The sequence below is a fragment of the Odontesthes bonariensis genome, chromosome 23 (genome assembly GCF_027942865.1).
Source record: "Odontesthes bonariensis isolate fOdoBon6 chromosome 23, fOdoBon6.hap1, whole genome shotgun sequence".
NCBI classification, from domain to species: domain Eukaryota; kingdom Metazoa; phylum Chordata; class Actinopteri; order Atheriniformes; family Atherinopsidae; genus Odontesthes; species Odontesthes bonariensis.
In genome coordinates, this window is record NC_134528.1 from 19,461,514 (window position 1) to 19,488,324 (window position 26,811).

Here is a 26,811-nt window from a genome sequence, read left to right on the forward strand (position 1 = left end):
GTTTTTCTCTGAGTGCTGTACTCAAAACGTTTGCCAGCTGCCACTAATATGGTTCAAACCGCTGTGTCTCGATCACAAACGGCAACCTTAAAGCAAGGAAAGATTGGTTTAGAAAAATGAGAGGTTATAGAATTTTACCTGGCATGCTGCAAACGCTGCTTTTCTGCCCAGAGGAGCCATCCTGCCCGATCTTGTCCTCCTTTTAGCTGAACACCCATTACTAAAGAAAAAAGCTAAAATAAGCAATGGCCTGCTCCTTTTCCAAAATGTGTTTGTGTTATTTCGGGCGAACTACAGTGTGCCGCAGAGGTACTGATCAACCAGGGTGTGGATGTTTGGTCTCTTCTTTTTCCAATGCAGTTGAAATCTTTTTGCTTTCTGCCTGCGAGCCCCTGAAATCGTATGTGTGCATTTGTGTGTGCTCTGCTCGGAGCTTTCTGTAAGTTTACTTTGTCAGGTGAGATGGAGAGGAGGAAGGAAAGTGTGAGTGAGTGAGAAAGAAGGATGGCGAGAAAGAGATGTTCTGAGCTCTCGAGTTTCAGTCTGAAAGAGGATCCACTGCAGGATACCCCACAGGCAACTAACAATTAACACACACACACACACACACACACACACACACAGAAAAGAAAAGAAACTGAAATATGAAACAGTGGCAGCACACATCAGCACATACAGTGCAAGATATAGAGCCCACATTCATACACACACTGACATCTACACCAAAATGTGTGTGTGTGTGTGTGTGTGTGTGTGTGTACATGTCTTTGTTCAGTCTGGCTGTCCTCTTGGCACGTAAATCATAATGGATCTCATTATCCAGCTGGGATGGCTTGGTGGGGCCTGTCTGGCAGGAGATGATAGCTGGATGGCTGAGGGGCTGCCATAACACACACACACACACACACACACACACACTCTCATCTTTATCCATATACTGCACTGATGTTATTTAGCTTGTGTAGCTACTGCAGGTGCATTTATGTCTCATTTTCACAAAAATAACCTCAAGAGACACACTGACAACCACATGCACGCATACATACACCAACAGACTTGTGTGCATTTACAGCCCATCCAGACACAATGGACATTAGAGGCTCAGCTTGCCGTCGGACAGAAGCGATGTAGAGCAGAGGGAGGGAATGATGAAAAATGGACCTTATCCTCTTGCTCTTTCTTCCTGGCTGTCGTTCTGTCTGTCATTCTTTCCTCGTTTATCTGGTCTGTCGTTTGTCTAGAAGTTACGTTTGTTTCTCCGTTTAAGTGCACAAGAATTTTGGCTTCCTATTCACGGCACAGTCGGCCCCACACTTGATGCAAGCAAGCCATGAATTACCCAACAAAAAACAGTTGTGTCTCGTTAAAATGTATTGGTCTTGTACACAAACGCGTACAGTACACCCGCTGCAGCCCTTCTATGTCTGAGCACTGCAGCCCCTTGTGCTGTGAACACAGGCCGAGCAGTGGGCTGCTCTTAACACGGTTAGGGCCTGCGCTATTTGTCTGGACATGACCATTACCCAAGCCAATTACTGGCTGGTGTGCAGGCTAGTCGCCAGCAACCTAATGTTTTCCCGTCATGCCCGCCTCCCCCTCCAAACCCCTCCTTATTGAAACACATGCACACACACACATCGGCAGAAGGAGGGGTGAAGGGTAGAAAAAGATGGAGAGGAAGGATGGAGGGCCTCGGGCGAAATTCCCAACCCCATCCGACTACACTGACTGATACAGCTAATAAACTTTCATTTAAGCTAATGTTCTTTTTTCCTTTATTTTTTCCCCCCTCTCTGTTCCTCTCCCCTTTCTTGCCTTTCTTTATCTCTGCTGTGTTTTTACGTCATTCATTTCCACTCTCCTCCTCGCTTCTCTCTATTTTTCTGTCTGCGCACCCGCAGAAGGGTCTGTTCGGACAATCGATGCGGGTAGTCCACCAGCCGGAAGCCCAGTTGTCCGAACAGCACACACACACACACACACACACACACACACACACACACACACACACAGTACATCTTGAACTGAACTCATTTTATGCATCACGTACCCACTCTGCGACAGTGGTAAATGTCACACGCTGAGGTTTATACATAAAAACAAAGCCCTCAACAACATGACATCAAAAATTCAGAATCATTTTTTGAAGCGTCCTTGCCTCCGCCAGCCCATGCATCTTTGAATACTTGAGATAAAATGGTAATTTAACTTTCAGACAAAGCAGCTGCTTGTTCTTCACTTGTTTTTTTGGCAGGTGAACGGGCTTTGTCCGAGACCACAGTTGGCTCGGTGTGTACATGTGTGGTTTTCCCTGTGATGGTTACAGTGTCAGTATGTGCTGACAGTGGACAGGCTCTGTGTACAACCACATTGTTTGCTGTTGCTGTACTTTCACCGGTTTGGTTGCTGGGTGTGTGCAGCGCATGCAGTTTGTGTCTCTGTGGTGACTGAATTCGAGGATTTGTGTGGGATTTCGCTGCATTGTATATCTGTGCTGATAATGATATTTATGAGGACAGTGTGCGTTCTTACACGTGCAGCATGTATGTTGTCATTTAAGCTGTTGTGGGTGTGCGACGAAAACAGGTTTTTGCTTATTGTCTCGGGATTAGTTATGAAGCTAAATGCCTGCGTTTCTCTTATTTTAGCCGTTTAAAGGACCTTTGTTGGGGCAGCCATGGCTCAGAGAAATGGTGTGTGTGTGTGTGTGTGTGTGTGTGTGTGTGTGTGCTTGAATGGGCCAATAATAGAAACACTGCGATTCCTTGTGCGGAACGTAGTGGAGGTTTAAAGCTATTTTGTATATAGGGCTGTCATGATTATAAAAATTGTGGACTGTGGTCCAGATGAGTGTCCTGGTCGAGCTGTAACCGTAGCTCAACTTAACTGTGTGGAAATCCCATTTATTGTAGCTTAAAGGTGAATTAAGACGATTACAACCATTGTGAGGACTTGATTTTTATGATTAATCGTTCATTTTGACAAATAGTATGTAGGTGAATTGGTGAATGTAGTATGAATTTAAGTTTTTTTTTTTTCCTTTAGAAGAATAGGTGCTGAGAACATTACAGCAGCTACTCACTGTCCATTTATTGTGCCTGCAGCAGTTTCTACACTTTAACTGCTTTATTTAGTGAGGTTTCAGACCCTTTGAGGACTTTGTTTCAATATACAACGGCCAAGAAGGAAAAGTCTTGCTACGTTTATAGCAAACTATGGCTCCACTGAAAGGTAGTCTCGGTCCTGCTTTGCCCTGGATCGGAATACTGTTGAGCTGCAACTTAAAGCACAGCAAATTTGACCAAGTAGATATCGTGGTTGATTTCACTGCAGTCTGCCCAGAGAGTGGGAGAGAGGACAGGAGCAGCATGGCAGCAGACTCGAACGCGAATGTGCACAAGAGAAAAAGTTTTGCTTTTAAACGGCTCCACCAAACGGCTCCACTTATTATCTGGTTCTGTGGGAAGCACTTCAGCAGCAAATACGGCCAGTTTGCTACAACTTTACCAAACCCTTTATAAGCATACCTAATAGGGCTGGGCAACGATTAAAATTTTTAATCTAATTAATCACATGATTTCCCTGATCGATTAATTGATTAATTAATTAATTGATTGATTAATCGTATTTGTACGTAAAATCCAAAAATGAATTCAAAGGTAGTGTATAGCTTTTATTATTTAGTTTTATTTTAAATGTGCTGCCATATGAATGAAAGTGCCATAACATTTGTTGTGCAAACACACTTTTAACATCAGCAATTTTATGTAGTTTTTATGTAGAAGCCTTGCTCCACTGTCTGTTTCCTTGAATGACTTGCTGCTATCAGTTGTGTATTTTGCCTTTAAGTGATATTTTAGACTGGAACTACTACGCTGAGAGGACAATTCAACTTGGCAGTGTTTACAGATGACTTTGGTTCTGTCGACTCCGCCGCCTGGAAGAAGTTTAAAATCAAAATGGCCCGAGTAAAAGTTCCGTACCCTTCTCCATGTTTGGTGGATCCGCCAATTACTTTCTTTTCCAGTTCCGCAGCAGACAGCAACAGACTTTTACAAAATGAAAGCCTGTGAGCAACAGACTTTTACAATAATAAAATAAATAATAAAACCTGCGTTAATGTGCAATAAAATATTTATCGGCGTTAAATAATTAACGAGTTAACGCAATAATAACGAGTTAACTCGCCCAGCCCTAATACCTAAGCATGGCTGACAAGGAAGGCTTCGACTCAATTGACTCTTAAATGAGTACTCTGGTGTTTTTAAATTGAGAATCAGTTTGAATTTAAACCAGGCCCATAGAATCTGAGTCAGATTGTGTAGTTGTATAAGATTCACAGCCCAGGAAATGGACCACATAAACGGTAAAGGAAAACATGGCAAATCCGGCTCATCAGATGGCTTGGTTAGTAAGATGAAGTGCACATGCTCTCTGAACAAACGGCCAAAGTTTATTGTCCAGGAGCAAGAGGTTTCGGTGCAGTCTTCAAACTATTTGGTCCCTTATCAGGTTCTTTTGCTAGTCTTTGAATAGTAAAAGACGAGCTATCTGTCGAGTGCAAAACATCCTGAAGCAGAATTACTTTAAATTTCTCTTTTATCTACTAACACACAGGTGAGCACTCACTCCGTTGCTTTGTATACTCGTCTGGATTTCTTTTGATGCTTAAAGTTAGCAACAAGGAGCGTCACACGTCCTTCACACCCAGGACTCCGGGTGCGATTCAACGTGTGAGCCGTTTCCGTGGTTACGCGGAGCATTTTTGACATCCTGTTTTCCACCCCACAACCTTCAAGTTTAGCTCAGCCACATTTTTTTGTGCAGACTTCAAAGCTTCCCCACACGGATCCATAAAGGCGCAGCCCTGCTGTCTGCTCATCCGTCCTAATGTGAAGAGCTCTCCTCTGGAGCTGGAGGTGTGATACAGTAGGTGAGCCAGACAGGCTTAGTATTTTTTAATAAGATGGGCAATAACAATAAATCCTACAGGCTAATCACCTACTCGTCAATAACCCACTACCATCTAAGTCCCAAACCCAGGGCGATGTAGCATTACCCCTCCGCTGCCTTCAATTACACCATTCATCATGTGACTTATCCGGCCGCCGGTTTGATTGAGTGTTCAGTGGGAGGAGTTGCAAATCCTGCATTCTTATATCACTGCATTTGTTGTGTGTGTGTGTGTTTGAGTGCTGACAGGAATGGAAAACCGCCTTCATTTTGGAGGATGTGGGCATATATGTGTGTGTGTGTGTGTGTATGGCATGTATTGGGATGTATGAGTGCGAGTGTGCACAAGAGATCAACTGAAGTGTATAAATCAAACCAGATGATTGTCCCTCACTCTGATCCACTCTGTCGTAGCAAGTGCTTTTCTCTCTTTTTTTTTTTTTTTTTCCCCGCCTCCTGCCATCACTTTACTTCCTTCATTTCTCCCTCCTTCCTACCCCTTTCTCCCTTCTCCTCTTCTCTGGAACAGATTTGTCTGGGGGCCCCCATATAATCTCCAGCAGTGCCCGTTGTTGGGAGACGGGCGACAAATTTTAATAAGCAACTGGGCGCTGTAATTTAACGGCCTGGGAGGGAGATTAGGCTGATTGATGCTGGGCTCGCCTAATGGTCCAGCCTACGGCACCCAGCCCAAATTGGTGGTAATGAAAGTTTTGTGCAAATTGAGATGGAGGAAAATAAGGCATCCTCACATCTTCTCTCACTTTCCATCTTCATTCATTCTACACTTCTCTCTCTCTGCTTCTCCCTGCCTGTTCATTTTGTTCTCGGCACTCTCAATCTTTTTGACAAGGTGCGTCTTTTCTCTCTCTCTCTGTGATGTCCTCTCTTTCCTCCCCTCTTTTTATTCCTTATCTGCTTCACTTTCTCTCTTTCAAGCTGTCCCTCATTTCACCGTCATTGTTCATGCCCTCTTTCCTCTTTGTCTTCTTCATGCCTACCCCTTGCTCTGCCTCTTTACCAAAGTCGATTTGTCCCTCCTCCTCTTTTTTCTCTTTCACTTTTCTCATTTACTAGTTTTTCTCAGGTACTCATACCACCACTTAGTTTGCTATTTACTGTTATTCGCCATCGCTGATACCATTTGCTTCCCCTCTCCTGTCTTGGTTTTGCCCGTAGGTGGTTTCTTTTGTGTGCTAATGCTTTGCAGATGGGCTAAGACATGTTATCTGTGCTGCTCCTGTGTTGTTCGGAGAAATGCATTTAGACTTACAGGGACATTTACCTCCATATTTTCCTTTTTTTTTTTTTTTTTTAATATCCATCCCTCTAAATCAGGCTCAGCTGACTGCTCCTCTCAGACTTCTTCTGCCAAGCTCCATTAGCCATCTGAGATAGCCAGACGCTTTACAGGGTTTGGCAAACTTATGTCTTCACCCAGCACCTTGTCCGACCTGCAAATCATTTATGGTTTTATATTTTTCTCAGTGTTTCATAGCGCTGCGAATCCCGAATTGCCTTTACTATAAAGTTTGAATTAGTTTGTAAGGAATAATTCCTTTTCTTCATTCTGTTTATGTTCCGGCAGTCTGCTTTGAATAAATAAGAGTAATAGCTTCGGTATCAGGGAGAGCAGTGCTCTCAGACAGAAGCAACTTCATAAACATAAAAATGGAATAAGAAAGCATTATTGTTATTCGACTCTCTGCTGTCTGAGTGCTCTGCACTAAGTATGTCAACATAAAAGCAACTTAGTTTTTTCCGCCCGTATGGGTGTATGTAAGCTCGCATGTGGCTCGGGAAACTGAGGTCTTATAAGTTGTGCATGAGCAAATCAGTGTCCGTACTAAATCTCCAGCTTCCTTTGACCACCACTCCCTTAAGAGTGAGACGCACACACACAAGCAGAGGAAAAAAACAAAAAAAAAAAACAAAAAAACCCCATGCGTACTCAATGCAGGGAAGTACAGAGTGGCCTTGGTGGGAAAAAACAAGCAGTAAGCGGAGTGGTATGGGGGTGGGCAACGCTAATTCACCGGTAATGGAAGACCTGTGTACCTCTCTGTGTAGTATTTCATCTTTCACATGTTATGAAGTCCCCTGAGAATGGAAGATATCTTGCAAAGTCACATGGGACTCCTGCCCCCCTCCCTCCAGGAGCTTAGCTGTGATGTGTTTACAATATGCTCTATAAGTTTATGTTGATGAATGTGTGCATTACGGCTCATCTTTACACTCAGCCATTTCTCTGTATGGACAGTGTTGGCCAACTCCGGTTTCATTATCTCAACAACCTAACGAATATCTCTGGGCACTCTTCAGTTTTTCTTTCGCTTAACTCCCACACAGCTCTCTACTTGCTGTAATTATTCCCAAAGGCGATGCTGGTGATGTTATGCGTCTCCTCTCTCGGTGCCACTTTGAGTTATTCAGTGATCTATCATTAATTGCTTCATTTCTCCCCTCTGAAGCCCTCACTTACATTGTTCTAACTGCAAGATGAATTCTCAACTTAAATGGGAACCTCTTGAAGTCTTTGTTACAAAAGCGTAGGCGGGTCGGAGGTAATAACACCATCACACTTGGAGAGTTCCCAACATAAAGCATGTACACGGTCCCCCAAATAAGCATTCCTTCCTTTGTCCCCCTTGAAGGCCTCCTGTTAAGTGTGTTTCCTCATGTTGCACAACAAGCAACCTTTTGCAATATCCTGGACAAATGTGAGCAAGGGCAACATTTATTCCAAACCCAATCTGCAACTAAGCGTGTAAATAACCAGAAACTGTCTGAGAAGTTTATCTTGGCGAGAGGCGGCCCTTGTTGATTCCTAACCAAAGTCTGTGGTTGGAATCCCAGACAACACAATATAAACTTGCCTCCCAAGTCCCAGTAAACTGTTTTAAAACAGTGCGGTCGAGGAGCTGGTATGGGAAGTTTCAGATTAGATGCGGCCTGCCTCCACAGGAGCTGTTACAGCTTTGTAAGGCTCACACTCGACTTACCAAAGTGGTTTGTTAAATTTCACTTTGGGAGGAGACAGAGGGAGAGTTTTTTTTTTTTTGTGTGTGTGTGTGTGTATGAGAAGGACGAAGGAAACACTGGATGTGGCGCGAATTGTAAACTTGTGGGAATTCTCAGCTGCTGGTTTCCTTTTTACAGATGCAGTGTGTTTAAAATGTCCAGCGGTGATTTTGGCACTGTTCAGCATGTTGCGCAAGTTTTTTTTTTTTTATGCAGGGTAGTATGCCTAGCTGTTTTTTTTGCTTTTTTTTTTCTCACTTTCCGAGACAGGAAGACGAGGCCATTTTAATGAATAAACCCTTTTGACAGCAGAAACTGTGAACAATGCTCAGCCGCTCCTGCTGTTTTCTCTCTCGTCTTTGCCTCACTGGATTTTGATTTAAGCATGTTTGTTTAAGTTTTTTTTTTTTTTTTTTTTTACAGAGTGATCACAGGCTGTCTACCTCCCATGATACAGGCTAGTGGAAGAGCAGTAATGCAGTAAACCAAGAGCATATGAATAGCCTCTGTTTTCTGAATGCTTTCCTCCCACCTCATAGTTTTATGGCGGATGATGCTTTGAGATATTAAACAGGCTAACAGAACGCTTTGAAGTTCCCCTTCATATGATTGTGGGATATGCCTGATAGTATGAGCTGCAGGGGAAGGGCGGGTTTCGACTCCCTTGACTGGTTTCAGTGGATGTAAGGAAGGGGAATGAGGGGCGTATGGTGGGGGAGGAAAGGAGATGGGAGAGGTGCTGATGGGAAATAGACGAATGGCGTGCCAGTGTCAGAAGTGGTCATGTGCAGAGGAAAGAGTAGGGGAGAATGAGAGAGGGAGGATGGAAGGAGGGCTTGACTGATTAACCTGTTTACCTCCCTGAAAATGCTCCAGGCGCCATTCTGATTAAAGTTCAGTCTTTCATCTATCATCGCCAAGGCCGGCTTGAGCCTTCAGAGCTGCCGATACCAACACTGTCACAACGATCCGGCCTCCAACCTGTGCTATCACCACACCCTCCAAGAGCACACCTAATACTCCCAGCCAACAACATAATTTGCATCTCATTCTTTCTTGTCAACTCCCGAACCCCACCTTGTTATATTTCTCTCCATCTTTTCCCCTCACATGCTGAGGTTGTATATATGTCTCTCTTTATCTCCCCCTTATACTGTGTCTCTAAGCTTCTTGCTCTCAAGGCTCACAGGGAATGGTGTCTCAGCCCGTTTGCCTCAGTGACGTGCTTTCCCAACTTAAGGCTTTTAGCACCTCCAGCATAATACGATTACACCCGTTTGGGGACGGGATATTGTCAGCGGCTTTCTATAAATATTCCTCCAGTCCAGTCACAGTGGCACAGTAGCACTTGAAGTGGACTGCATGCAGAGATGGGAAGAGGTGCACACAGCGTTTCTGGCTTTACATAAGCACCAATGGTAGCTTTTAAAAGCTTTTTGCACCGTCACAAGCCCAGTCTGGGTGAAGACAGTCGTATGGAAAAGCTGAAGATGGATTTACAATTAGGTTGGACCCTAAGGATTATTGAAAGAATAAAGTAGGAATATAAGTTTAAATCCTAAAAAAAATGCACTTTTGTACAGATAAAATGTCATTGGGTACCTTTTTTAAAAAGAAGTATCAACCGAGACCATCATTTTTATGATGACTGTCTACTAATCCTATTGAATTAATCATTTTAACCACAACCAAGTCTTAACTTTTACTCACACCACGGTCTCTGTTTATTAAATTATGTTTGTTCCTTAATCTAACCACAGTTTAACAAAGAACTGCTGAGGCCTGGTTACGTAAAAAAAAAAAAAAAAAAAAACGAACTCGTTCATCACAGATTATTCAGCAGAGATTCAGTTTTTTTTTTTTTTGGGGGGGGGTTATCGGATGACAACACTGTTCATCATTCATCTGCCGTGCCCTTTTCCAAGCAAAGCACACAAAACATTTTTCAAGCAGACCCTTGTTTTTACCGTGCCAGGCTGCCTCTTTGCATCAAAATCTTGGCTGTTCAATAAAGAATAACGTGAAGTCATGTTGGTTGAGTTTGCCAGTATGAAATTCCTTCTGGTTATCACTGGCTGAAACGATGAAGTCTTTTTTAGTTTGAACAAAACGTCTGCTGTTTTTTGGTAGATCTCATTTCAGCAAGAACTGTACAAAGTGCGTTGCGTGACGTAAAATAATTTCTAAGTGGTGCAGAATTGGTCCCATAATCAGCTGGTCTGCATTTAAAAGATATTGATGATTAGATTAGTCTGTTATGACACAGAAATGAAGGCCCAATTCAACAAGGGGCGTTGTCACTGCAATCAGATGGTTTCCAGTGTTAAGCTGGTCTTAAATGGTTTTTGCATATTAATTTGGGTTAGCTGCCACCAGCAGTTGTTACACTGGATGCTTCTACTGATGTTCATCGTTCTTCATGGACACGCAATGCGTTGGCCGGCCTCCTTGATTTCATTGCATTGCGATTAGTGTTGACCTTCCTTTTTTTTACTTTTTCTTTTGGAAGTTTAGTCAAGTTTTTCTTTCCTTCTCTTGTTCTCAGGCATTAATCCAGAAGAATTTCTTTTTTTCTTTGTTTTTCTGCTCATTCTGTGTCTTATAGATCCGCCTCCCTTTGTCATCTATGCTCCGTCTCCCTCTGTAAGTGAGGGTAAACTAAAAATAAATAGCGCTATCATTTACATTGACTCACACTTGTAGCAGTACCTGAGATTTCAGTACTTGGTTACAGGTTTGAAAACTGTTTTTTGTGGTGTGCTGTAGCGAATAAATGAATGTAAGGATATACTTAGAATACTTGGAGTTACACTAAATCCTTAAAACAAAAGATAAACAGCTTTCGTTAAAGCTATGCTGCTTGCTTTGTGTTTCCAAATTGCAATGGTTAAAGCTGATTCCATTTATTTCGCATTTGAGCAGATTGTACACCAAAAAAAGATTTAATTCAATCTTTGAGTAGTGGAATGTTGCTCTTTCTTGGTATATTTGGATAATCAGTGTTTTGAATAAAATAGGCAGATGGATGCTCTATTGTGACTTGTGAGCTGTCTGTGTAGACAAAATTAGCTTTGAAGGTGTTATTATCAGTCTACATGGACCCTAACCAGGGGCAACAGAAAGATTTAGGTGTTTTCACATCGGCCCTGACAGCTTATATGGTGTTAGAACGGCCGGTGATGGACTGATTTAATCCCACTGATGGCGCTCATAAGACACGGGAAGAGGAATAGACATTTGTGCATGCGCATACACACGGAGTTAACCATCAGTCATACATGCAAGCGTGATGGGATTGTGTGCGTGTGTTAGTGTGAAAGAAGGTCAGAGGTGCTAACGCAGTCCCCTGGCTGCTCTCAAGGTTAATGTGAGACTGACAGGGGATGCTATTAGCAGCTTTCAGATGGTTACCACCTCCAATATGCAGACCTTATTCATCCCGGTGGCAACAGTGCATTAAGATGTAACAGCTTTATTCCCAGGTGTCACTCACCCCTGGAGACGGAGCCTATATCATAATTCCCCATTTCCTATTAACTCCTATTGTCTACGCCCAACCAAGATGGTCCATTAAAGGGATAGGTGCTGCGGTTACTGCCTCATTCTCGCAGGTCACTTCATATATGTCATTATTTCATGTCATTCTGTTGTCTGTTAATTGAAATACCACCGGCATTGTCTGTACGGTCCATTAAAAGGACAGAAGCTCTGTTTATGTCTGTGTCACTACTGCTCAAGGTGCAAGCTCATTAATTTTGAATGTCTGTGTTGGAGTTACACAGGTGGGGCTTTTGAAGGTGAAAAAAAATTCCACCAAAAGACGCACACACACACATGGGCAAGTTGAAGTCTCACCTAAACCGTTTAAACCTCATTTACATTTTAATTCGAAGTCATTAAACAGATGCTCTTATCAAGTGTGGGTTGACGTTTAGCATCATGCTCAAGGACACTTCGATGAGTAGGGTTGCGCATTTAAATGACAAGACTCAGAAAAGGTTCTCTGTTTTCATAGTTTAGTCTTGTTTTACGTTTTGCTCCTGTTCATTTACTTATTTATCGATTTATTTATTTATTTTTTCTTTGGTGAGAATCCATTTTGTTAACAGACCTTGGTGTGAGTTAGCACAGAGCTTTTGTAGGGAAAATTGGGCTAAAACTGCTCAGAGACCAGAGCAAATTTACAAAGAAGTAGCCTACTCTGAATAGAATTTGTAAGCTTCATTCAGATGAGGGTCGTCATTTGCTGTTAATGCGGAGCTCAGTCCTGTGCTGTATTCTTTGGCTGTTTCACAAATACTTGCATAAGGGAAGGCTGGCAGTGGTGTTCACACAAAGAGTAATGGCGTTGCCGGCTCACTGTCGACTGGATGTCAATCTATCAATTAACCGATCAATAGTCATCAGGTGGACCGCCTAAGGACACTGGGAAAAATCTCCCAGGAACCCTTGAATCAATTACTTTTTGCCTCAGCCACGGTCTCGTGGCTCAGGTGTGTGAACCACACGTGTACACGCATATCTACACATGATCAACAGCGCGGTTTTGTATTTATGCTTGCGCAGACTTTTGGGCTGAAGTCGCCACCTCCCACTCATCCACATGCCCAAACATCCAACCCTCACATCGCAGTGCCATGGGAATGAGAAAAATGAGTAAATTGTGTTTCTCCCCTCATTCCTCATCCTTCCTCCTCCTCCATCTCCTCCTCTTTCTCCCTCCCTAATGGAAAGCAGCATTCCCAGGCTGCCATCGTCGGCTGTAGCCAGCTACACTGTAACACGGTTAATAGATGGGCCTGGCAGCTTATGGAGCCCATGCATTTTTAAATGGGATTTTATGACTCCTGAACAGCGGGCAAGTGAGGAGAGGCAGTAATATGCCTGATATTTGTATCTTGAGTGTGTGTGTGCGTGTATATAGCTGAAATGGTAATGAGAGAAGTATTGAGATCCCCCTTAAGTAAAAGCGCCAATACGGTCATACAAAAATACTGTGTTACAAGTAAAGCTCCTGCATGAAAAACCTTCTTAAGTAAAAGTAGCAGCAGAATGGAGTTAAAGTATTCAAGTAAAACTGCAGGTTTAGTGTATTTGCTCACATTTTGTTATATATCGCAGCATTCAGTTATTATTTTTTTTACTGAAGCATCAGTATTCAGCCGAGATGTTTTGTTCCGTGCTGCAATCAGTGTTTGATTGAAATTCATTTTTAAAAAGGCTAAATCTTGTTTGACTTCTTGCCGTCTTGTGATGGCAGATTACATTTCAGCCAGTGTCTTCTGCATCATTAGATCATGACCTTTTACTTGCACGCAGCCAAAGCCTGATCAGACACAATTGGTCAATATGACTTTGGCTTATAAGATGTAAATCTCCTCCTACCAAGATCTTGTTCCTTGGATGCAGATTCTGGATATTCACCTGCAGATATCGGTTTATAGAGCAATGAAACCAAGTGAGAAGGTGGGGGAGAGGGAGTTCACCTGCGTTTTGTTTGACAGAAGCCAAAAGGTTTTGGTCATAATTAAATAATTTACTGTACTACAGAAGTCTGTGATGATATCTGTTGTCTGATTTTCAATTGCACCGTTGATATCGCATAATTGTAACTTGTAACTAGAGCTGTCAAATAAACGTAATGGAGTAGAAATCCCACTGAATTGTGGCGGAGCGAAAGTGCAAATTGGATTGACTCAAAGCTAACGCACTTAAAAATGTTGCTTGTGCAGGGCACTCGAGTTCACATTCGCAGGCTTTCTGAGGGATAAAAAAGAAGAGAAAACTGAGGACATGGATTACTAACAGCATTGATTTCCTTTTCATCGCAGTCTCTCATTTTATATCTCTCAAATTCTTTTTGTATCTTGCTTGCTTGGTTAAAGATGCACGCACACAGACTGAAAAGTATAAGGTCACTCTTGTTGTTAACCCTGAGCAGGATGTATACTACTAACCAGAATCCAGCTGTTATTTTTACATTTATGCTTAGTTTCACATGCTTCCAGATGGTCGATGGATTTACGTGTGCAATTTATTGTGTGCGCGTTCGCCCGATTTTTATGTTCGTAATCTTGTAGCTTTGGTATTTCTAGAACAACCTCTGGCCTGCGCGGTCTCAGTTACACACACACACACACCCACACACACACACACACATACACACACACGCACACGCTGGCTAGCTAATGCGTATGTCCTAAAAAGGTCACAGCCGTTGACCTCAACTTGGTAGTATTCATCTGTCTGGCTTGACCCACATAACCCCGCCCACTGTTTTTATATAAGCATTAACACACATGAATACACACATGCATACTGGCAGTGCTCTAAGTGATCTCACTCTGACCCACATACTGCTTCTGATGCCCTGCTTGCTTGGCTGTAACAGTGGTGAGTTATAGAAATATGCTTTTTCTCTTCAGGGAAAGAATAACTTGCAGCAAGGAGGTATAGAGTGCAGTTTCCTCATGGGTAATTCATGGGTGCCGTGGCCACAGTGAGTTGCAGCTTTGGGTGTATGAGACTTGTGTACACCGCAGCATGTGTGTGCTGGCATGGAAATTTCATTGCTTATTGACATGTCTGCACAAATGTTTCAGTCCACCCCTGTGCACCCTCTTGCGTTACGTGAGGTTCTTTAGTTAGGATTGTTACAGCTCTTAATGAGACGGCAGAAGCATGTTCCTTAGCCCTTCTATTTACTGCCTACATTGGGGTATTGTATTTGTTCTTTTTTTCCCACATCATCTTAACATCTTGCTTGCGAGGCCAAGACTAACTACAAGATTGTGTGCGTCATAAAAGTATCTGTCCTTGGCCTATTTTTTCTTCTGTTGTGCCGTTTTATTACTGTTTTACCTTCATGGACTGCAGCCCCTTTTTATTACTGTACCACTGTCAAGAAAAGCGGTTAAAGTCCTTTAAATATGTTTACGTACATACACACACACACACACACACACACACACACAGACAGACACAATAGTAAATCATTTAAGTAATTTAATTTAGCCCTATTTAAACGAGACTCTAACATGCCCTCTGGAAATGTGGCGACATTTATACGGGTGAATGGAGCTGGCTTTTTGCTTCCCAAACCCACAAACACACGTGCTGTATTTACTTTGCACATGACACCTACATATTCAAACTACCACAGTCGTGGCTGCAGGACACACGGGCCCTTGAACCTTCATAAGGATATTACACTGTATAGGATAGTACTGCGTAGAATAGTTGTAGCACAAAAATTCTCCTGTGGTCATAATTATTACTTAAAGTCATGTGAGGAAAAAGTCTTTTCATTGATATTCTAATGTTGTATGTATCAAGATGTATTAAAAAAAAAAAGAGGTCCTTTTTCATTTTATATTTAGTGAAATGCAGGTCATCTGCGCAGCAAAATAAGCTCACCCCATCACCCCTGGCGCCGTTATTGGGATTGGATGTGTCGGCTTTGGTCTCGTCTGTCCAAATAACTTTGTTCAAGAGGTCCTGTTGTTTGTTCAGATGCAGCTCTGCAAACCCATGCTGTGCTGCCATGTTCTTTTTTAGAGAGAAGAGGCTTTTCTCCTGCAACCCTTCCAAAACATGTCGTACTCGTTCAATCTTATTCTAACCGTGCTGTCATGAGCTTTAACATTTAACATGCTAACTGTAGAGTCTAAGATGAACTCGCAGAGATGTCCACACCTTTCTCGTTCTACCCTGGCGGACTCCAAATAGTTTAGGAAACGTTCTTATAGACTTTCTCAGATTGATGGGCGCTAACAATTGCTTCCATAAGATTATTGATGACGTCTTTCCTCCTTGGCAACACACACTTGAAATATCCAGACCAGCAAACCACCAAATGAGTAATGACGCAATGGGAATTCTTGTGTCGGTCGTATTCACCTCACCTTTAAAAACTGCAGAGGACCAGGTTTATTTGATTTTTTTATTTATTTATTTATTTTTTAATTACATTTCAAAACCTTAAAACAGAAAGAGGATGCAGTTCCTTTTTCACATTGGACAATTATTTCTGCTTGAGTTTGAAATCACACCATCAGACTTATTATTATGCCAATATAATTTGTTTGTATGAATAAAAACACTGGTATTGTCATCGGGGCTGATTGCAGAAGCCACAGACTGACCCGTTTTAAGAGGGCGCACCCAGTCTTAGGAACTCCCGTTTGATCGTCCGGCGGGTAAGTGTTGCTATAAACAGGAAGGGGCCCTACACTTTAGTGCGTCATTTGCTCTCGTGTCATTATTATCTTCTGTGTTGAAATGTGCTTAAGTGTTTTGTACAACATTGTCGTCCTGATATCCTGGATATGGACACGAAGGCGACACAACCATAAGGACAGGCAGACACACAAAATACTTGCACTGCAGAATGTGTGTGCCAGCTGCAGGAAAAATGCAACATCCTCTTGAGGCAACTGTGTTCTGTTCCCTTGTGCACTGAGTGATGCAAAGGTGTGTGCAGACATCTACTATATGTTCATACATACGAGGAATGACAGCTTAAGTGTTATGCCTGTAGATGTTCTGTGTGCACATGGACGAATGATTCTCAGAAATATGGACGTCATTGGTGTTGGACCTCTTTCCGTAAAAGGAACTGGGTTTGAGATGGACTGATGGAGTAAACTCATTTTTTAACCCGCACATGCTAATGCATGTGCTTGCACTTGGTTCAGAACACACTTGGCCCATGTTGTTTCCAGCCAGCAAATGAGTGGTACCATCCAGCCTTACAATTTTTCCAAAGAACCTCTTCTGCTCTGTCCTCCAGTCTTTTATACTAAATGGAGCCCAATTAATTTTGATCATGACTGATGTAGACATCATTCATGGTTGTTTTGAAAGTGTTCTTTTTATAAGTACAAAATATCCTCGACACAACAATGGCCGTTTAATCCAACCTTGTATAACCAAACCTTCCAGTCGTTAGCTGAAGCTCCATCATTGTCGAGTAGATGAGTCACGTTGGAGCATTGTAAAACTGAAAATAATGACAATATTACAGGCATTTCATCAAACTAAAATCTTCTCCCTTTAATGCTGCACTTGAGCATGTTGTTTGGTTTGAACCATACACGAACAGCTGCATATAACCCAATAGTTACTAACGATTTGCCATCACATGCGGTCATTGTATAGGGCTATAGCTGTGGGCAGGGATAGCCTGCACTGTTCTTAATTGTATCTATGCTGAAGAAGCCTCTGGCTGAACACACTTTGATGTTTAATCGCCATGTCGAGTTGAGGGTTTACAGTGGCTTCCATTATATTTAGCAACTTGTGAAGCATTGCTCTTTGAAGAGTTTAGTATTTAGGAAAAAATCTTTGTTTGTACTCCTCAGATGTTATTAACTGCTCGTTTTTAGTGATGCATCTATCTTCTATAAACACTTTATCTTGTTCAGGGTAAAAGGAAAGCTGGAGCCAGCAGGCCCTCTCTGGTGAACTTTAGTCCAAGGCTGACCTAACGAGAGAAGAACCCGTTTCCCTATTTAGAGCAGGAGAGCGGTTTTCGTATTCTTCTTGTCTATAGAATATGGATTGTGGTCCCTGTGCTAAGACAGGGCCGTGAACCAACCAAGGAAGACTGGCTGAGACGGTTCGGGAACCAGATAATGATAATGTGCCCCTCCCTGTAGAGGTTTAGTGGGCACAGCTAATTGAGCGACCCAGGACTAATTATAACTCCCCGCTGGCCTGGAAGCACCTGGGGATTGTTGCTGGAAACGGATGCCGTGGGCAGAATGGACTTTTTTTTTTCTCCCAAGAGGACATAAGTCTTTTTGATACTGTAAATATCAAACAAACTACAACAAACTTGCAGTACAATGATCTGATTTAAATAACAGACTGAAGACATGTCTTACCCTCAGGTTTTGCAATAAAGAAAAGTAAGAGGTGGCTGATGGAGCTACAAGAAGAGATTACCAGGAAAGTGCCAGATGGTTGTGAGACAGGACGGAACGAGTAGAGGCAATGTGTGATTATTGGGAAAGAATAACATGCGCTGCAGACCCAGACCACAGGAGGCATGACTCCCTCACCACTGAAACCTCAAGGCTTTCTGCTCCATGTTGTCCTTAGTCTTTGCTCCTCTTTTAGCCGACATAGTCTCTTCTCCTCCGATTCAACATTGCCACACTCTTCTTTTTTCCACCTCCTGTCCCTCTTTATCTGAATTACTTCCCAATCTCGAGCACATTTAGCCTTTTACTCCCTTTCTCTGATAGCCCACCACACCCCTCTCATTGGCTCCGTTCCCTCTTTTCTCCCCAGCCCTCTCCCTTTCACTTCTCCGCTCTCTTCATATTTCATATTAAGCAATCCTTTCCACTGAGCCAGCTGTGTAAACAATAGGGACTGGCCCTTCATGTTTTCTCCAAGCGGGAGAAAAATGCTGGAAAAGGGAAAAAAAAAAAAAAACAGATACAAGGAGCTCGCTGCACGCCGTCCACATGGATGATCTATGGCCCTTTGTCTCTCTGACCCCCTTTGAGCACGAGAGGGATTCTCTGGTCAGATTTGTTGTCTTATGTGTGTGTGTGTGTGTGTGTGTGTGTGTGTGTGTGTGTGTGTGTGTGTGTGTGTGTGTGTGTGTGTGTGTGTGTGTGTGTGTGTGTGTGAGTGAGGCAGTGTTAACTGTACAGGACTGTGTTTATCTGGGTATGGTAGCTTTGTTACCACAGCCCCCTACAAATATTAACCACGCTGAATAGCTACAGTGAGAGGAACACTGCCTGTCGTGATTGGCCAGATTTACCAGTTGGTTTGTCACCAACTGCACTCTTACCAGAGATAATTTAACTCACTAAAGTCATTATTTTCACATGTAGTCCCCACTTCTTTCCCTAAATAATGGGGTTTTTTTTGTTTGTTTTTTTCTCCAAGTTTTGATATTGGTGTTTAGAATCCAACCCTAGCTTTGTATCACATCATGCAGCTTATCTATATTTAGCACAAGCGCTGGCCAGCATTACCGTTCTGTCTATATCTCTATAATCTGTCTAATTATAGTGGGAACAGCCTATTTTTACACTGATGCTCCTGGAGGTCGCTGGTGTTCAAGGGATTTGACTGTCTTCCTGAGGTACTCTTTATTTAATAGTTGGTGGGCAACTTTAGTTGTAGGTTTCACTGACTTTGGCTGACACAATTCAAGAGTGCAGGTGTGTGCGTGGAGGTGTGCCACTGTCAAGGTTTAGTTTTGTGTGTTTGTAGGTCTGTATGCATGCATGCATGCTGGTGGGCAGATGGTCCAGTTCTGCACTGACAGCCACAGCCGTGCTCATTTTGTGTGAGGATAGCAGGCTACCCTCTAACTCTGACACACTCATACACACACAGCTCATCCCTGGCTTTATTTTTTTGCAGGTGTGGTGCTTGTTGGCATTTGAGATAATTAAAGGCTGACCTTTCTTGGGTGAGCAGAAATGTCACCCAGCCAGCCTCCCTGACAAGTGGATTCACCCTGCAGGGGGCCTTGGCAAAACGGTCGAGGATTCTCACTGCCATGGATGTGCACTTAGCACCCTTTAGTCTACTTGAGCCACACTCTCTGACATGAAGAAGAACCTCCCACCTCTTGTTCTCTCACCCGCAGCGCATCAGCTTGATGGGATTCTGACCCTTTGGTGGGTGGAAGGAGCAGTGAGGTAGACGTATTACTGGGTCGAATAGTTTGCAGCAGCGCATTTTGCATTACGATAGAATATTGATGAAGTAATTGGTCAAAAGCCTACACAAGCAACACATACGTCTTTGCTGTAGAAATTGAATAAAGGTGTTCTGCACTTTCATAGAATTTTTTGGAGAACATTTTTTTTGGAAGTGTCCATTTTTGGCAAATCCTTTTCTAAGACCTTCGGTGCGTGACAGTCGGAAAGATTGCCGTGATTTTGGGAGGCGGTTTGGTCAGAGCTTAAGAATTCTTCTCTTGCTGAACTTGAGCAACCCCGATCAGTGTGTCACTATTTCTGCATGCAAAAGCCTACAATTTGCATTCACTGTCTGCATTAACTTTTTTTTTTTTTTTTTACATTGTTGAGGTAAATGACCGTGTGTGATTTGACTCTTGTACCAGTTATGCCTTTGTGTCCCTAAATGCCTGCGGGAGCTGTAGCTGGATGCATTATATTTAATTTATTATTTATCATCGTGTTTGGCTGGATTTCTATTCAGCCACCTGTCCTTTTTGTGAATGCGATAGCTCTTGAACGCTCGAGGGAATCTCTTCAGATTTTTTTTAGAAACTTTTAACTGCAGCACGTGGATGAACTGATCAGTTTTATGGTCGGATCGTGCTCGCTGTGACCTCATAATAGATTGGCCATAACTCAGTTAATTTAGTAATTCTGACAAAATCTCACGCAAAATGCCAAATTGGATAAAATGACGGAACGATGACATTTAAACGTGGCAAAAGGTCAACTGTCAACTTCACTGTGACCTCATAATTTGCAAAAAATCACTTCTCTGGTCCCTTTCAACACCAATCAACACCGAGGAACAGACAGTCACATTTGGTCAGATGCTAAAACGTATTCAAATTCTTCAAGGTGTTGCACTACAATTATTGGATGTAAACTTCAACTTGAGTCGTTAGTTGCGCACTACGGCAAGTTTATATTTTAAAGGGCTGGTGAATGATCTGAAGAATCATATTACATTATGCAAATGTTCTGGATGGTGTTCTGCCCCAAGAAATGATAGTAACTTGAAATACGCAGCTCACTGATACAACCAGACAAACAACATCTTTGATATATCATTAAAGAGATGGTTCATATTTGTGGGTTTTTTTCTTTTCTTTTCATTTTTTTTTTAAGTGGGGTTGTATGAAATACTTAGGAGCAGTCAGTGTCTTGCCTACTCAGTTTGAAGAATTGGAAACTTTTCTTATGAGCTAATTAAAGCTGAAAGCTGCACAGAATCGACCAGCAGAAGAAAGGAATTTTTCCACATCTAAAACAACTTAAGCCCTAAAAAAAAAAAAAAAAAAAAAGAAGAGTAGCTGTTCGGACAAAGGCTATATTGTGAAATATTACACTTTAGAACTCGTACATGTCTTTTCAACTGCTGAACATCTTACAGCAACGTGGTCTGCGGTGCATTAAAAAACAGTCTGGTTTGCAACATCCCGTCACAGTAGGGACCACGTTACCCCAATCGAGCCCATGTACTGTCCAAAGCAGGAGTGATGTGGTGTGGAAATCCACAGAATAGCTCTTGCTTGAACTGCTATGAAATATTTTAGTGCGGAGTTGTTTTAGATGGTGAAAAATTTAGTTTTCCTCTTGGCCCCTCTCTGAATAGCTTTTAGCTTTAGCTCATCAGTTGGTAAACCATCCAAGTCCATACCAAACTCAGCCATTTTCTGTTTGTTTGTAGTCTGGACTTTTCTTACGTTATTTGCCTACGTCACTCCGTAACACATTTGTTTTATGACTGCCTGGTAGCTCGTTTGCCGCCCCCTCAACTAAAGCTAGCTCCAATAAGCAGCTACCTCACTGTCTGCCCTTTATTTCCTTGTGCTAGCCAGTTCAGTTGACTTTAAGATGTCTGAGCCACAAGGAAATAGCAGCCAATGGCTGCGAGACTGAAAACCAGAGCATTCATTCATGCCCAGCATCTGAAAAATTGAGGACCTGGTGGTCCCTTCCCCACAGCTATAGAAGTACCCTTAATATTAGCATGTTGCCCAGATAACATTACCATTAGCTTTGATTGTATACCCACACACCCAAGACATGTCAAAATAGTGAAACTGAGAGACAATTACAATTTTGCCTTGTGTGGTATTGTGCAACCTAAACATTGGGGGTATGCTTGGCAACTCTTTGAGGGCTTTAGATTGGTGCAGCCATACATAACCAAAGTTAAGTACCCTGTATCATGCTAGGTCATTTGACCCATCAGGGCGGACATGAGGTTTCAGTAAGAAATATAAGGGCTAAATAGGTGTTTAAAGCAGAGCGGGACAAGAGGGGCTACAGCAAAACGCTGTATAAAAAAATAATTAATGGTGTTGTATATACCACCAAAGCTATGTTTATATAGCTATATACAAAGTACAATATAGTAAATTCCACTGAAAGAACATCACAAACTTTTTAAACGTGCACAACATGGGCTTTACGATAGTATAGCATGTGTTTTCTGAAGTTCTGAACCACTGACCTGTCAAAGGGTCCTCTTACCCCCCACACCTCACAAACTATACTTTATGCAAAGCTTAACTCATCAGATCTCATAATGTACAGTAAACGCGGTGTACTGGAAGACGCTCCCTGAGATGACATGCATGTGTGATTTAGGGCATAACACTAGCACACATCAGTGGGTACTCACACGCACGTAAAGTGCGACTCCACACACCACCCACCTACTCAGACACTTGTTGATGTCCTATACATGTGGATTAGACCACTGCATACGCAACAATATACACATTCACAGTGAACCGTGTCGTATGTACACACTCATGGGAGCACACGCGCATATTTTCCGCCACAATATCCTGTCTCACTTCTTGCGAGTATGCATCCGCCCATGTTGCTGTCTTCATTCAAATCTGAACGTATTGGGCTTGAGCGACTTCCATCATGTGTGCCACTGCACAGCCGTACGGGTTTGCGTCAGTCGTGTGACGTTTGAACGTACCGACTCGTACAGCTCTGAGCTGCCATCTCCTAGCCAGCTCTGTGGAGATGCAGTTTTTATGTTGAAGCCATTGCTGATCGATTCTAAGTTATGTGTCAGAGTTTTGGTTGGTGAAATGCAATGTAGCTGTGGTGAAAACACCATAGAAAGTTACAAGTGTAAGTAAATTACAGCGTTTCTGTCAGTTAAGCACCTCGTGCATCACATTAAGCATATTCCAGGAAAGTGATTACATAAAAAGCAAGTATCTTATAACAACATAATAGCAATGGACCTAATACTGTGTTTATTGTGCTTCAATATCGGTTGCCTTAGGCTGTGGTAAACTGAACTATATAGCGTTGAGAATTCCCATCATGATCATTTCACTGTGGTGTGTGGGCTTACATGTAGAACTGTGTAATACAGTTTCAAAGCAATAACATTCCTTGAATAATAGGGCTGAAATAGCCGGCAGGCTCATGTTACGTAGAGCCATCCTATGCAATCATGCTCTATGTAATATCATCACAGCACTAGGTTAATTCTACTCGGCTCAATAGCATTAGCAACACATTAACATGTAGTGCAGCTGCCACTTGCTGCTCTTGACCCAGATCTGTAGCCCTAGCATATGCATGTGGGTAGTAAGTTATAGAATATCGATGCTGATGTGTGCTTTCGTCGGTACCTGTGTGAGTGTTAATTAGGATGTCAATGTCGCATTGTGTTCTAGATCTCGACAACAACGGGTGTTTGACTTTCTCTACCTGACCTCTCTGAACTTTGTACGTGTAAGCATGTACAGACCCTGCGTGCGCATTCACAGGCGCACATCTGTGCATTTACGGGCACCAGAGTGCCTCTGTGCTTCATGTGGTGCCCCCCCCCCCCCGGCCGTGTTTTGCGTGTCTTGTGCCCGTGTGGCATGACCTCACGCTGCCATTTGCTGCCTTTTCTGATTAATGATTTAGTTGTTTGCTGTCACAACCAATCTCGGTCTCTCATATCCCATAACCTCTAACCTTTCCTTCTCTCTGCATGTTACGTGTCAAAGAGAGTTAAGTCCAAGTGACTCGGATCGTTTTTTTTTTTTTTTTTTTCCTTGAACTGTATTGCGTACATTCCCTCAGGAGCTGCCCTCCATACATCACCTTGCATGTGAGCCTTTGTGTGTGCTGAAATGAAACCAGCACGGGTCAGGAATTCTTTGTAAATCGTTCAGATTTGCAGATTTGCATTCATGATGCGACTTTAGGCTTTCTGCATTTCTGCAACATTTATCACTGCTTAATCTGAGACCTCTGGTTTCTATCCTTGTCTTGTTTTTTTTTCTGTAGTCTTTCAGATGTTACCTATGTATATAGCTGCTAGTAAATTTTTGATGTGTACATATAGGCTGCCTATAAAACGTTTCACGTGCTTTTTCTCATCCATATTTGATTTTTATATATTCTCTTCTTCAGTGTTGGTACTGAAGCAAATGCATAGTTAGACAGAGCCTAGCATCTGTGCAGCCCAATGCATGTGTCCTCCTCATTTTAATGACCCCCTCTGTGTCAACCATAGAGTCTAGCTAGCAAACAAACGCAGGGAGGCACCTGCTGAGGAGATTCGAGAGCACAGTGACAGGGGAATCGGTGTGAGACATCAGTGTGTGCATACTTTGTGTATATGTGTGACTGTTGTTTCATCATGTCGCGTGTTTATAGTCAAGCGCATGGACTTCAGCCCACTCTATCCAGGGTGGGATCAGAGTACACAGCTGTTTGTGTGCACAGTGACAGGTATGAGGATGTGGAGTGCTCCTCACAAGCTTTACCCAGTTTTGGTGTCGTGTGCCGTTTTTTACCGCGGATTATGCAGATCCTCCATGAGTCCTCACATCATGGTGTGTGTTTGATGTTTTTGCTTCTGATTTTTTGTGTGTGTGTGTGTGTGTGTGTGTGTGTGTGTGTGTGTGTGTGTGTGTGTGTGTGTGTTTCGTTCTCATTGCTGGTAGAGGGCTGACACAGCTACATTCTGCATTGTTGAGGATTGGTGTGTGTCACAGGGATGCTTCAGCTTTAGATGTTATCGAAAAATATCAAGCAGTGTTTTCCAGTTTTCAGCTTCAGACACAAGGACATCCTTCACAAAACGCTAAAAATGCTGCTAAAAACATTTACACGAGTATTTGTTTTTTGGGGGATTCATTAATGCTTTGAGTTTGGGGTAGAAAATAGATCAATGAGACCACTTTTGAACTAAAACACACATTGATATATTCAGGTGCTCGGATGTTTTTTTTCCTTACAGCAAGAATTTTGGAGTATATTATGTCAGCAGCCCTAGTTCTAAATAATTCTCATAAATGTGTTATTCACAAAGAACATATGAAATGTATCAAATATTGAAAGTGGGACATATATATTATTCAGTTTGATGGCAGCAACACGTCTCAGAAAGGTGGAGATGGGGCCAACAAAAGACATGGAAAAAGTACATGGCGCTAAACAAACGGGGCGACATGTTGCAGCTAATTAGGTTGACTGGCAACAGCTAGAGAGCACCTTAGCGAGGCAGTGTCTCTCAGAAGCAAAAAATGCCGCAATAACAGAATAACATACCAATGTAAAATTGAGAAGACTTTAGAATATTCCATTTTCTACAGTAAATAATATTATTATAGTATCATAGTATTCCAGGAATCTGGAGACATTTCTGTGTGCGAGGGACCTGTGATCTGCAATAAAAACAGGCGTGTTTCTGTTGAACAGCTAGAAGTCTATGTCATATAAGAATAAGACAACATTTTATCTCCAGAAAGTCCACAAACTGGTCTCCTCAGTTCCCCGATGTAAAAAGACGAGCGGATGCTACACAGTGGTAAACATTCCGCTTTCCTATGGAATGCCTAAACAACCTTACCTCACTGTAAATCAACAGTCGGGTAAGTAAAATCTTTGACTGCCTTTAGGTTCCTCAAGCCTGTCACTCGATACAAATAGAACTAAAGCTGGCAGTGCTGCAGCCGCTTTGTTTATCCTGGTCTATTTGCTGTTCCACCAAAAAAAGAATAAGATGTGGGTGCGCCGCAACAATGGTGTGAGATGCCACCTATAATTCAAAGCAGCCCACACATAATGGTGGGGGAAAGTGGCCCTTTTCCAGAGTGTTGGTGTCCCTTTGTCCCAGTGAGTTGTAGCCCAACATTCAAAGACTCAGCACACAGAGCCTGTGACTGCGTCCTGTTTCAAGAAAATATATCAGACTTGAAGTCATTTCAGCATGCATTTTTGACAACTTTGATGCATTTTTGTGCAATGATGTAAAATGCAACGTGGAGTATATCGAGTCTATGTTCTACAACGGTAATGGTTGTGTCTGTATTATAGAACCAGAAATAATATCTTGAAGCCCATTTATAGTATGTTATAGGTGGCTGGGAAGGAAAGAGGGGGGGCTTTAAAAGCAAATAAAACTATACCCAACTCCCGTGGGCTTTAAAAAAAACTCTATAAAAGCTTTCAAAGTAATACATTACCACCCATCGGCCCATGCTCCCTGACCACCGCGCACACCAGCTCAGTGTGACAGGGTGAGCTGAGAGCACTTTAGCAATGAGAAAATTTAAATATGGATGCTAATAGAAGGCTTATCCCATAAAATGTGCTCCATCTTACTTCTCAGACTTCTACACGTGTGAAGAAACATACTGAGGAGTGGATAGTTTTGCAGCCAGTACTTTTACTTTCTGTAATCCCACATGAGCCTGAACCTGAACAGTGGAGCATTCTCATATATACCGACAGTAGAGACACAAAATGAGCACCACAGAGTCACTTCTAGTGTTTCTGTGGTGTTGGGTCTTCCCGACGTTTGTCGCCCGTCTGCACGCGCCTGCTTCCCACCAATGCGCCCCTCTCACCTGTCATACCCTGTTGCTTTATATGCATCATACGCATCATACAAGTGGGAACAGGCACACGAATGTGTCTGACTTGACCCCTCCTACTTTACAGGAGTTCAACCATGATGTCCTGGTGTCATTCGTGCCAGAGTGCCACATTCCTGAACAACCCTGCTCATGCAAAGACGCCCCACACCCACACCCACACCCCCCCCTCCTTGCTTTTTTCTGTGATGTCTCTGCACATGTTTTAGTGCCTCGTACTCTTACTGTGGCGCATTGCATCT

At 42.6% G+C, this 26,811-nt stretch overlaps 1 protein-coding gene across 3 annotated transcripts in view; it reads left to right on the forward strand.

Moving 5' to 3' along the window:
• The window catches only part of raraa (retinoic acid receptor, alpha a), a 131,425-nt gene that overhangs the window by 33,701 nt on the left and 70,913 nt on the right, over positions 1-26,811 (forward strand). The gene's annotated exons all lie outside the window — the stretch shown is intronic.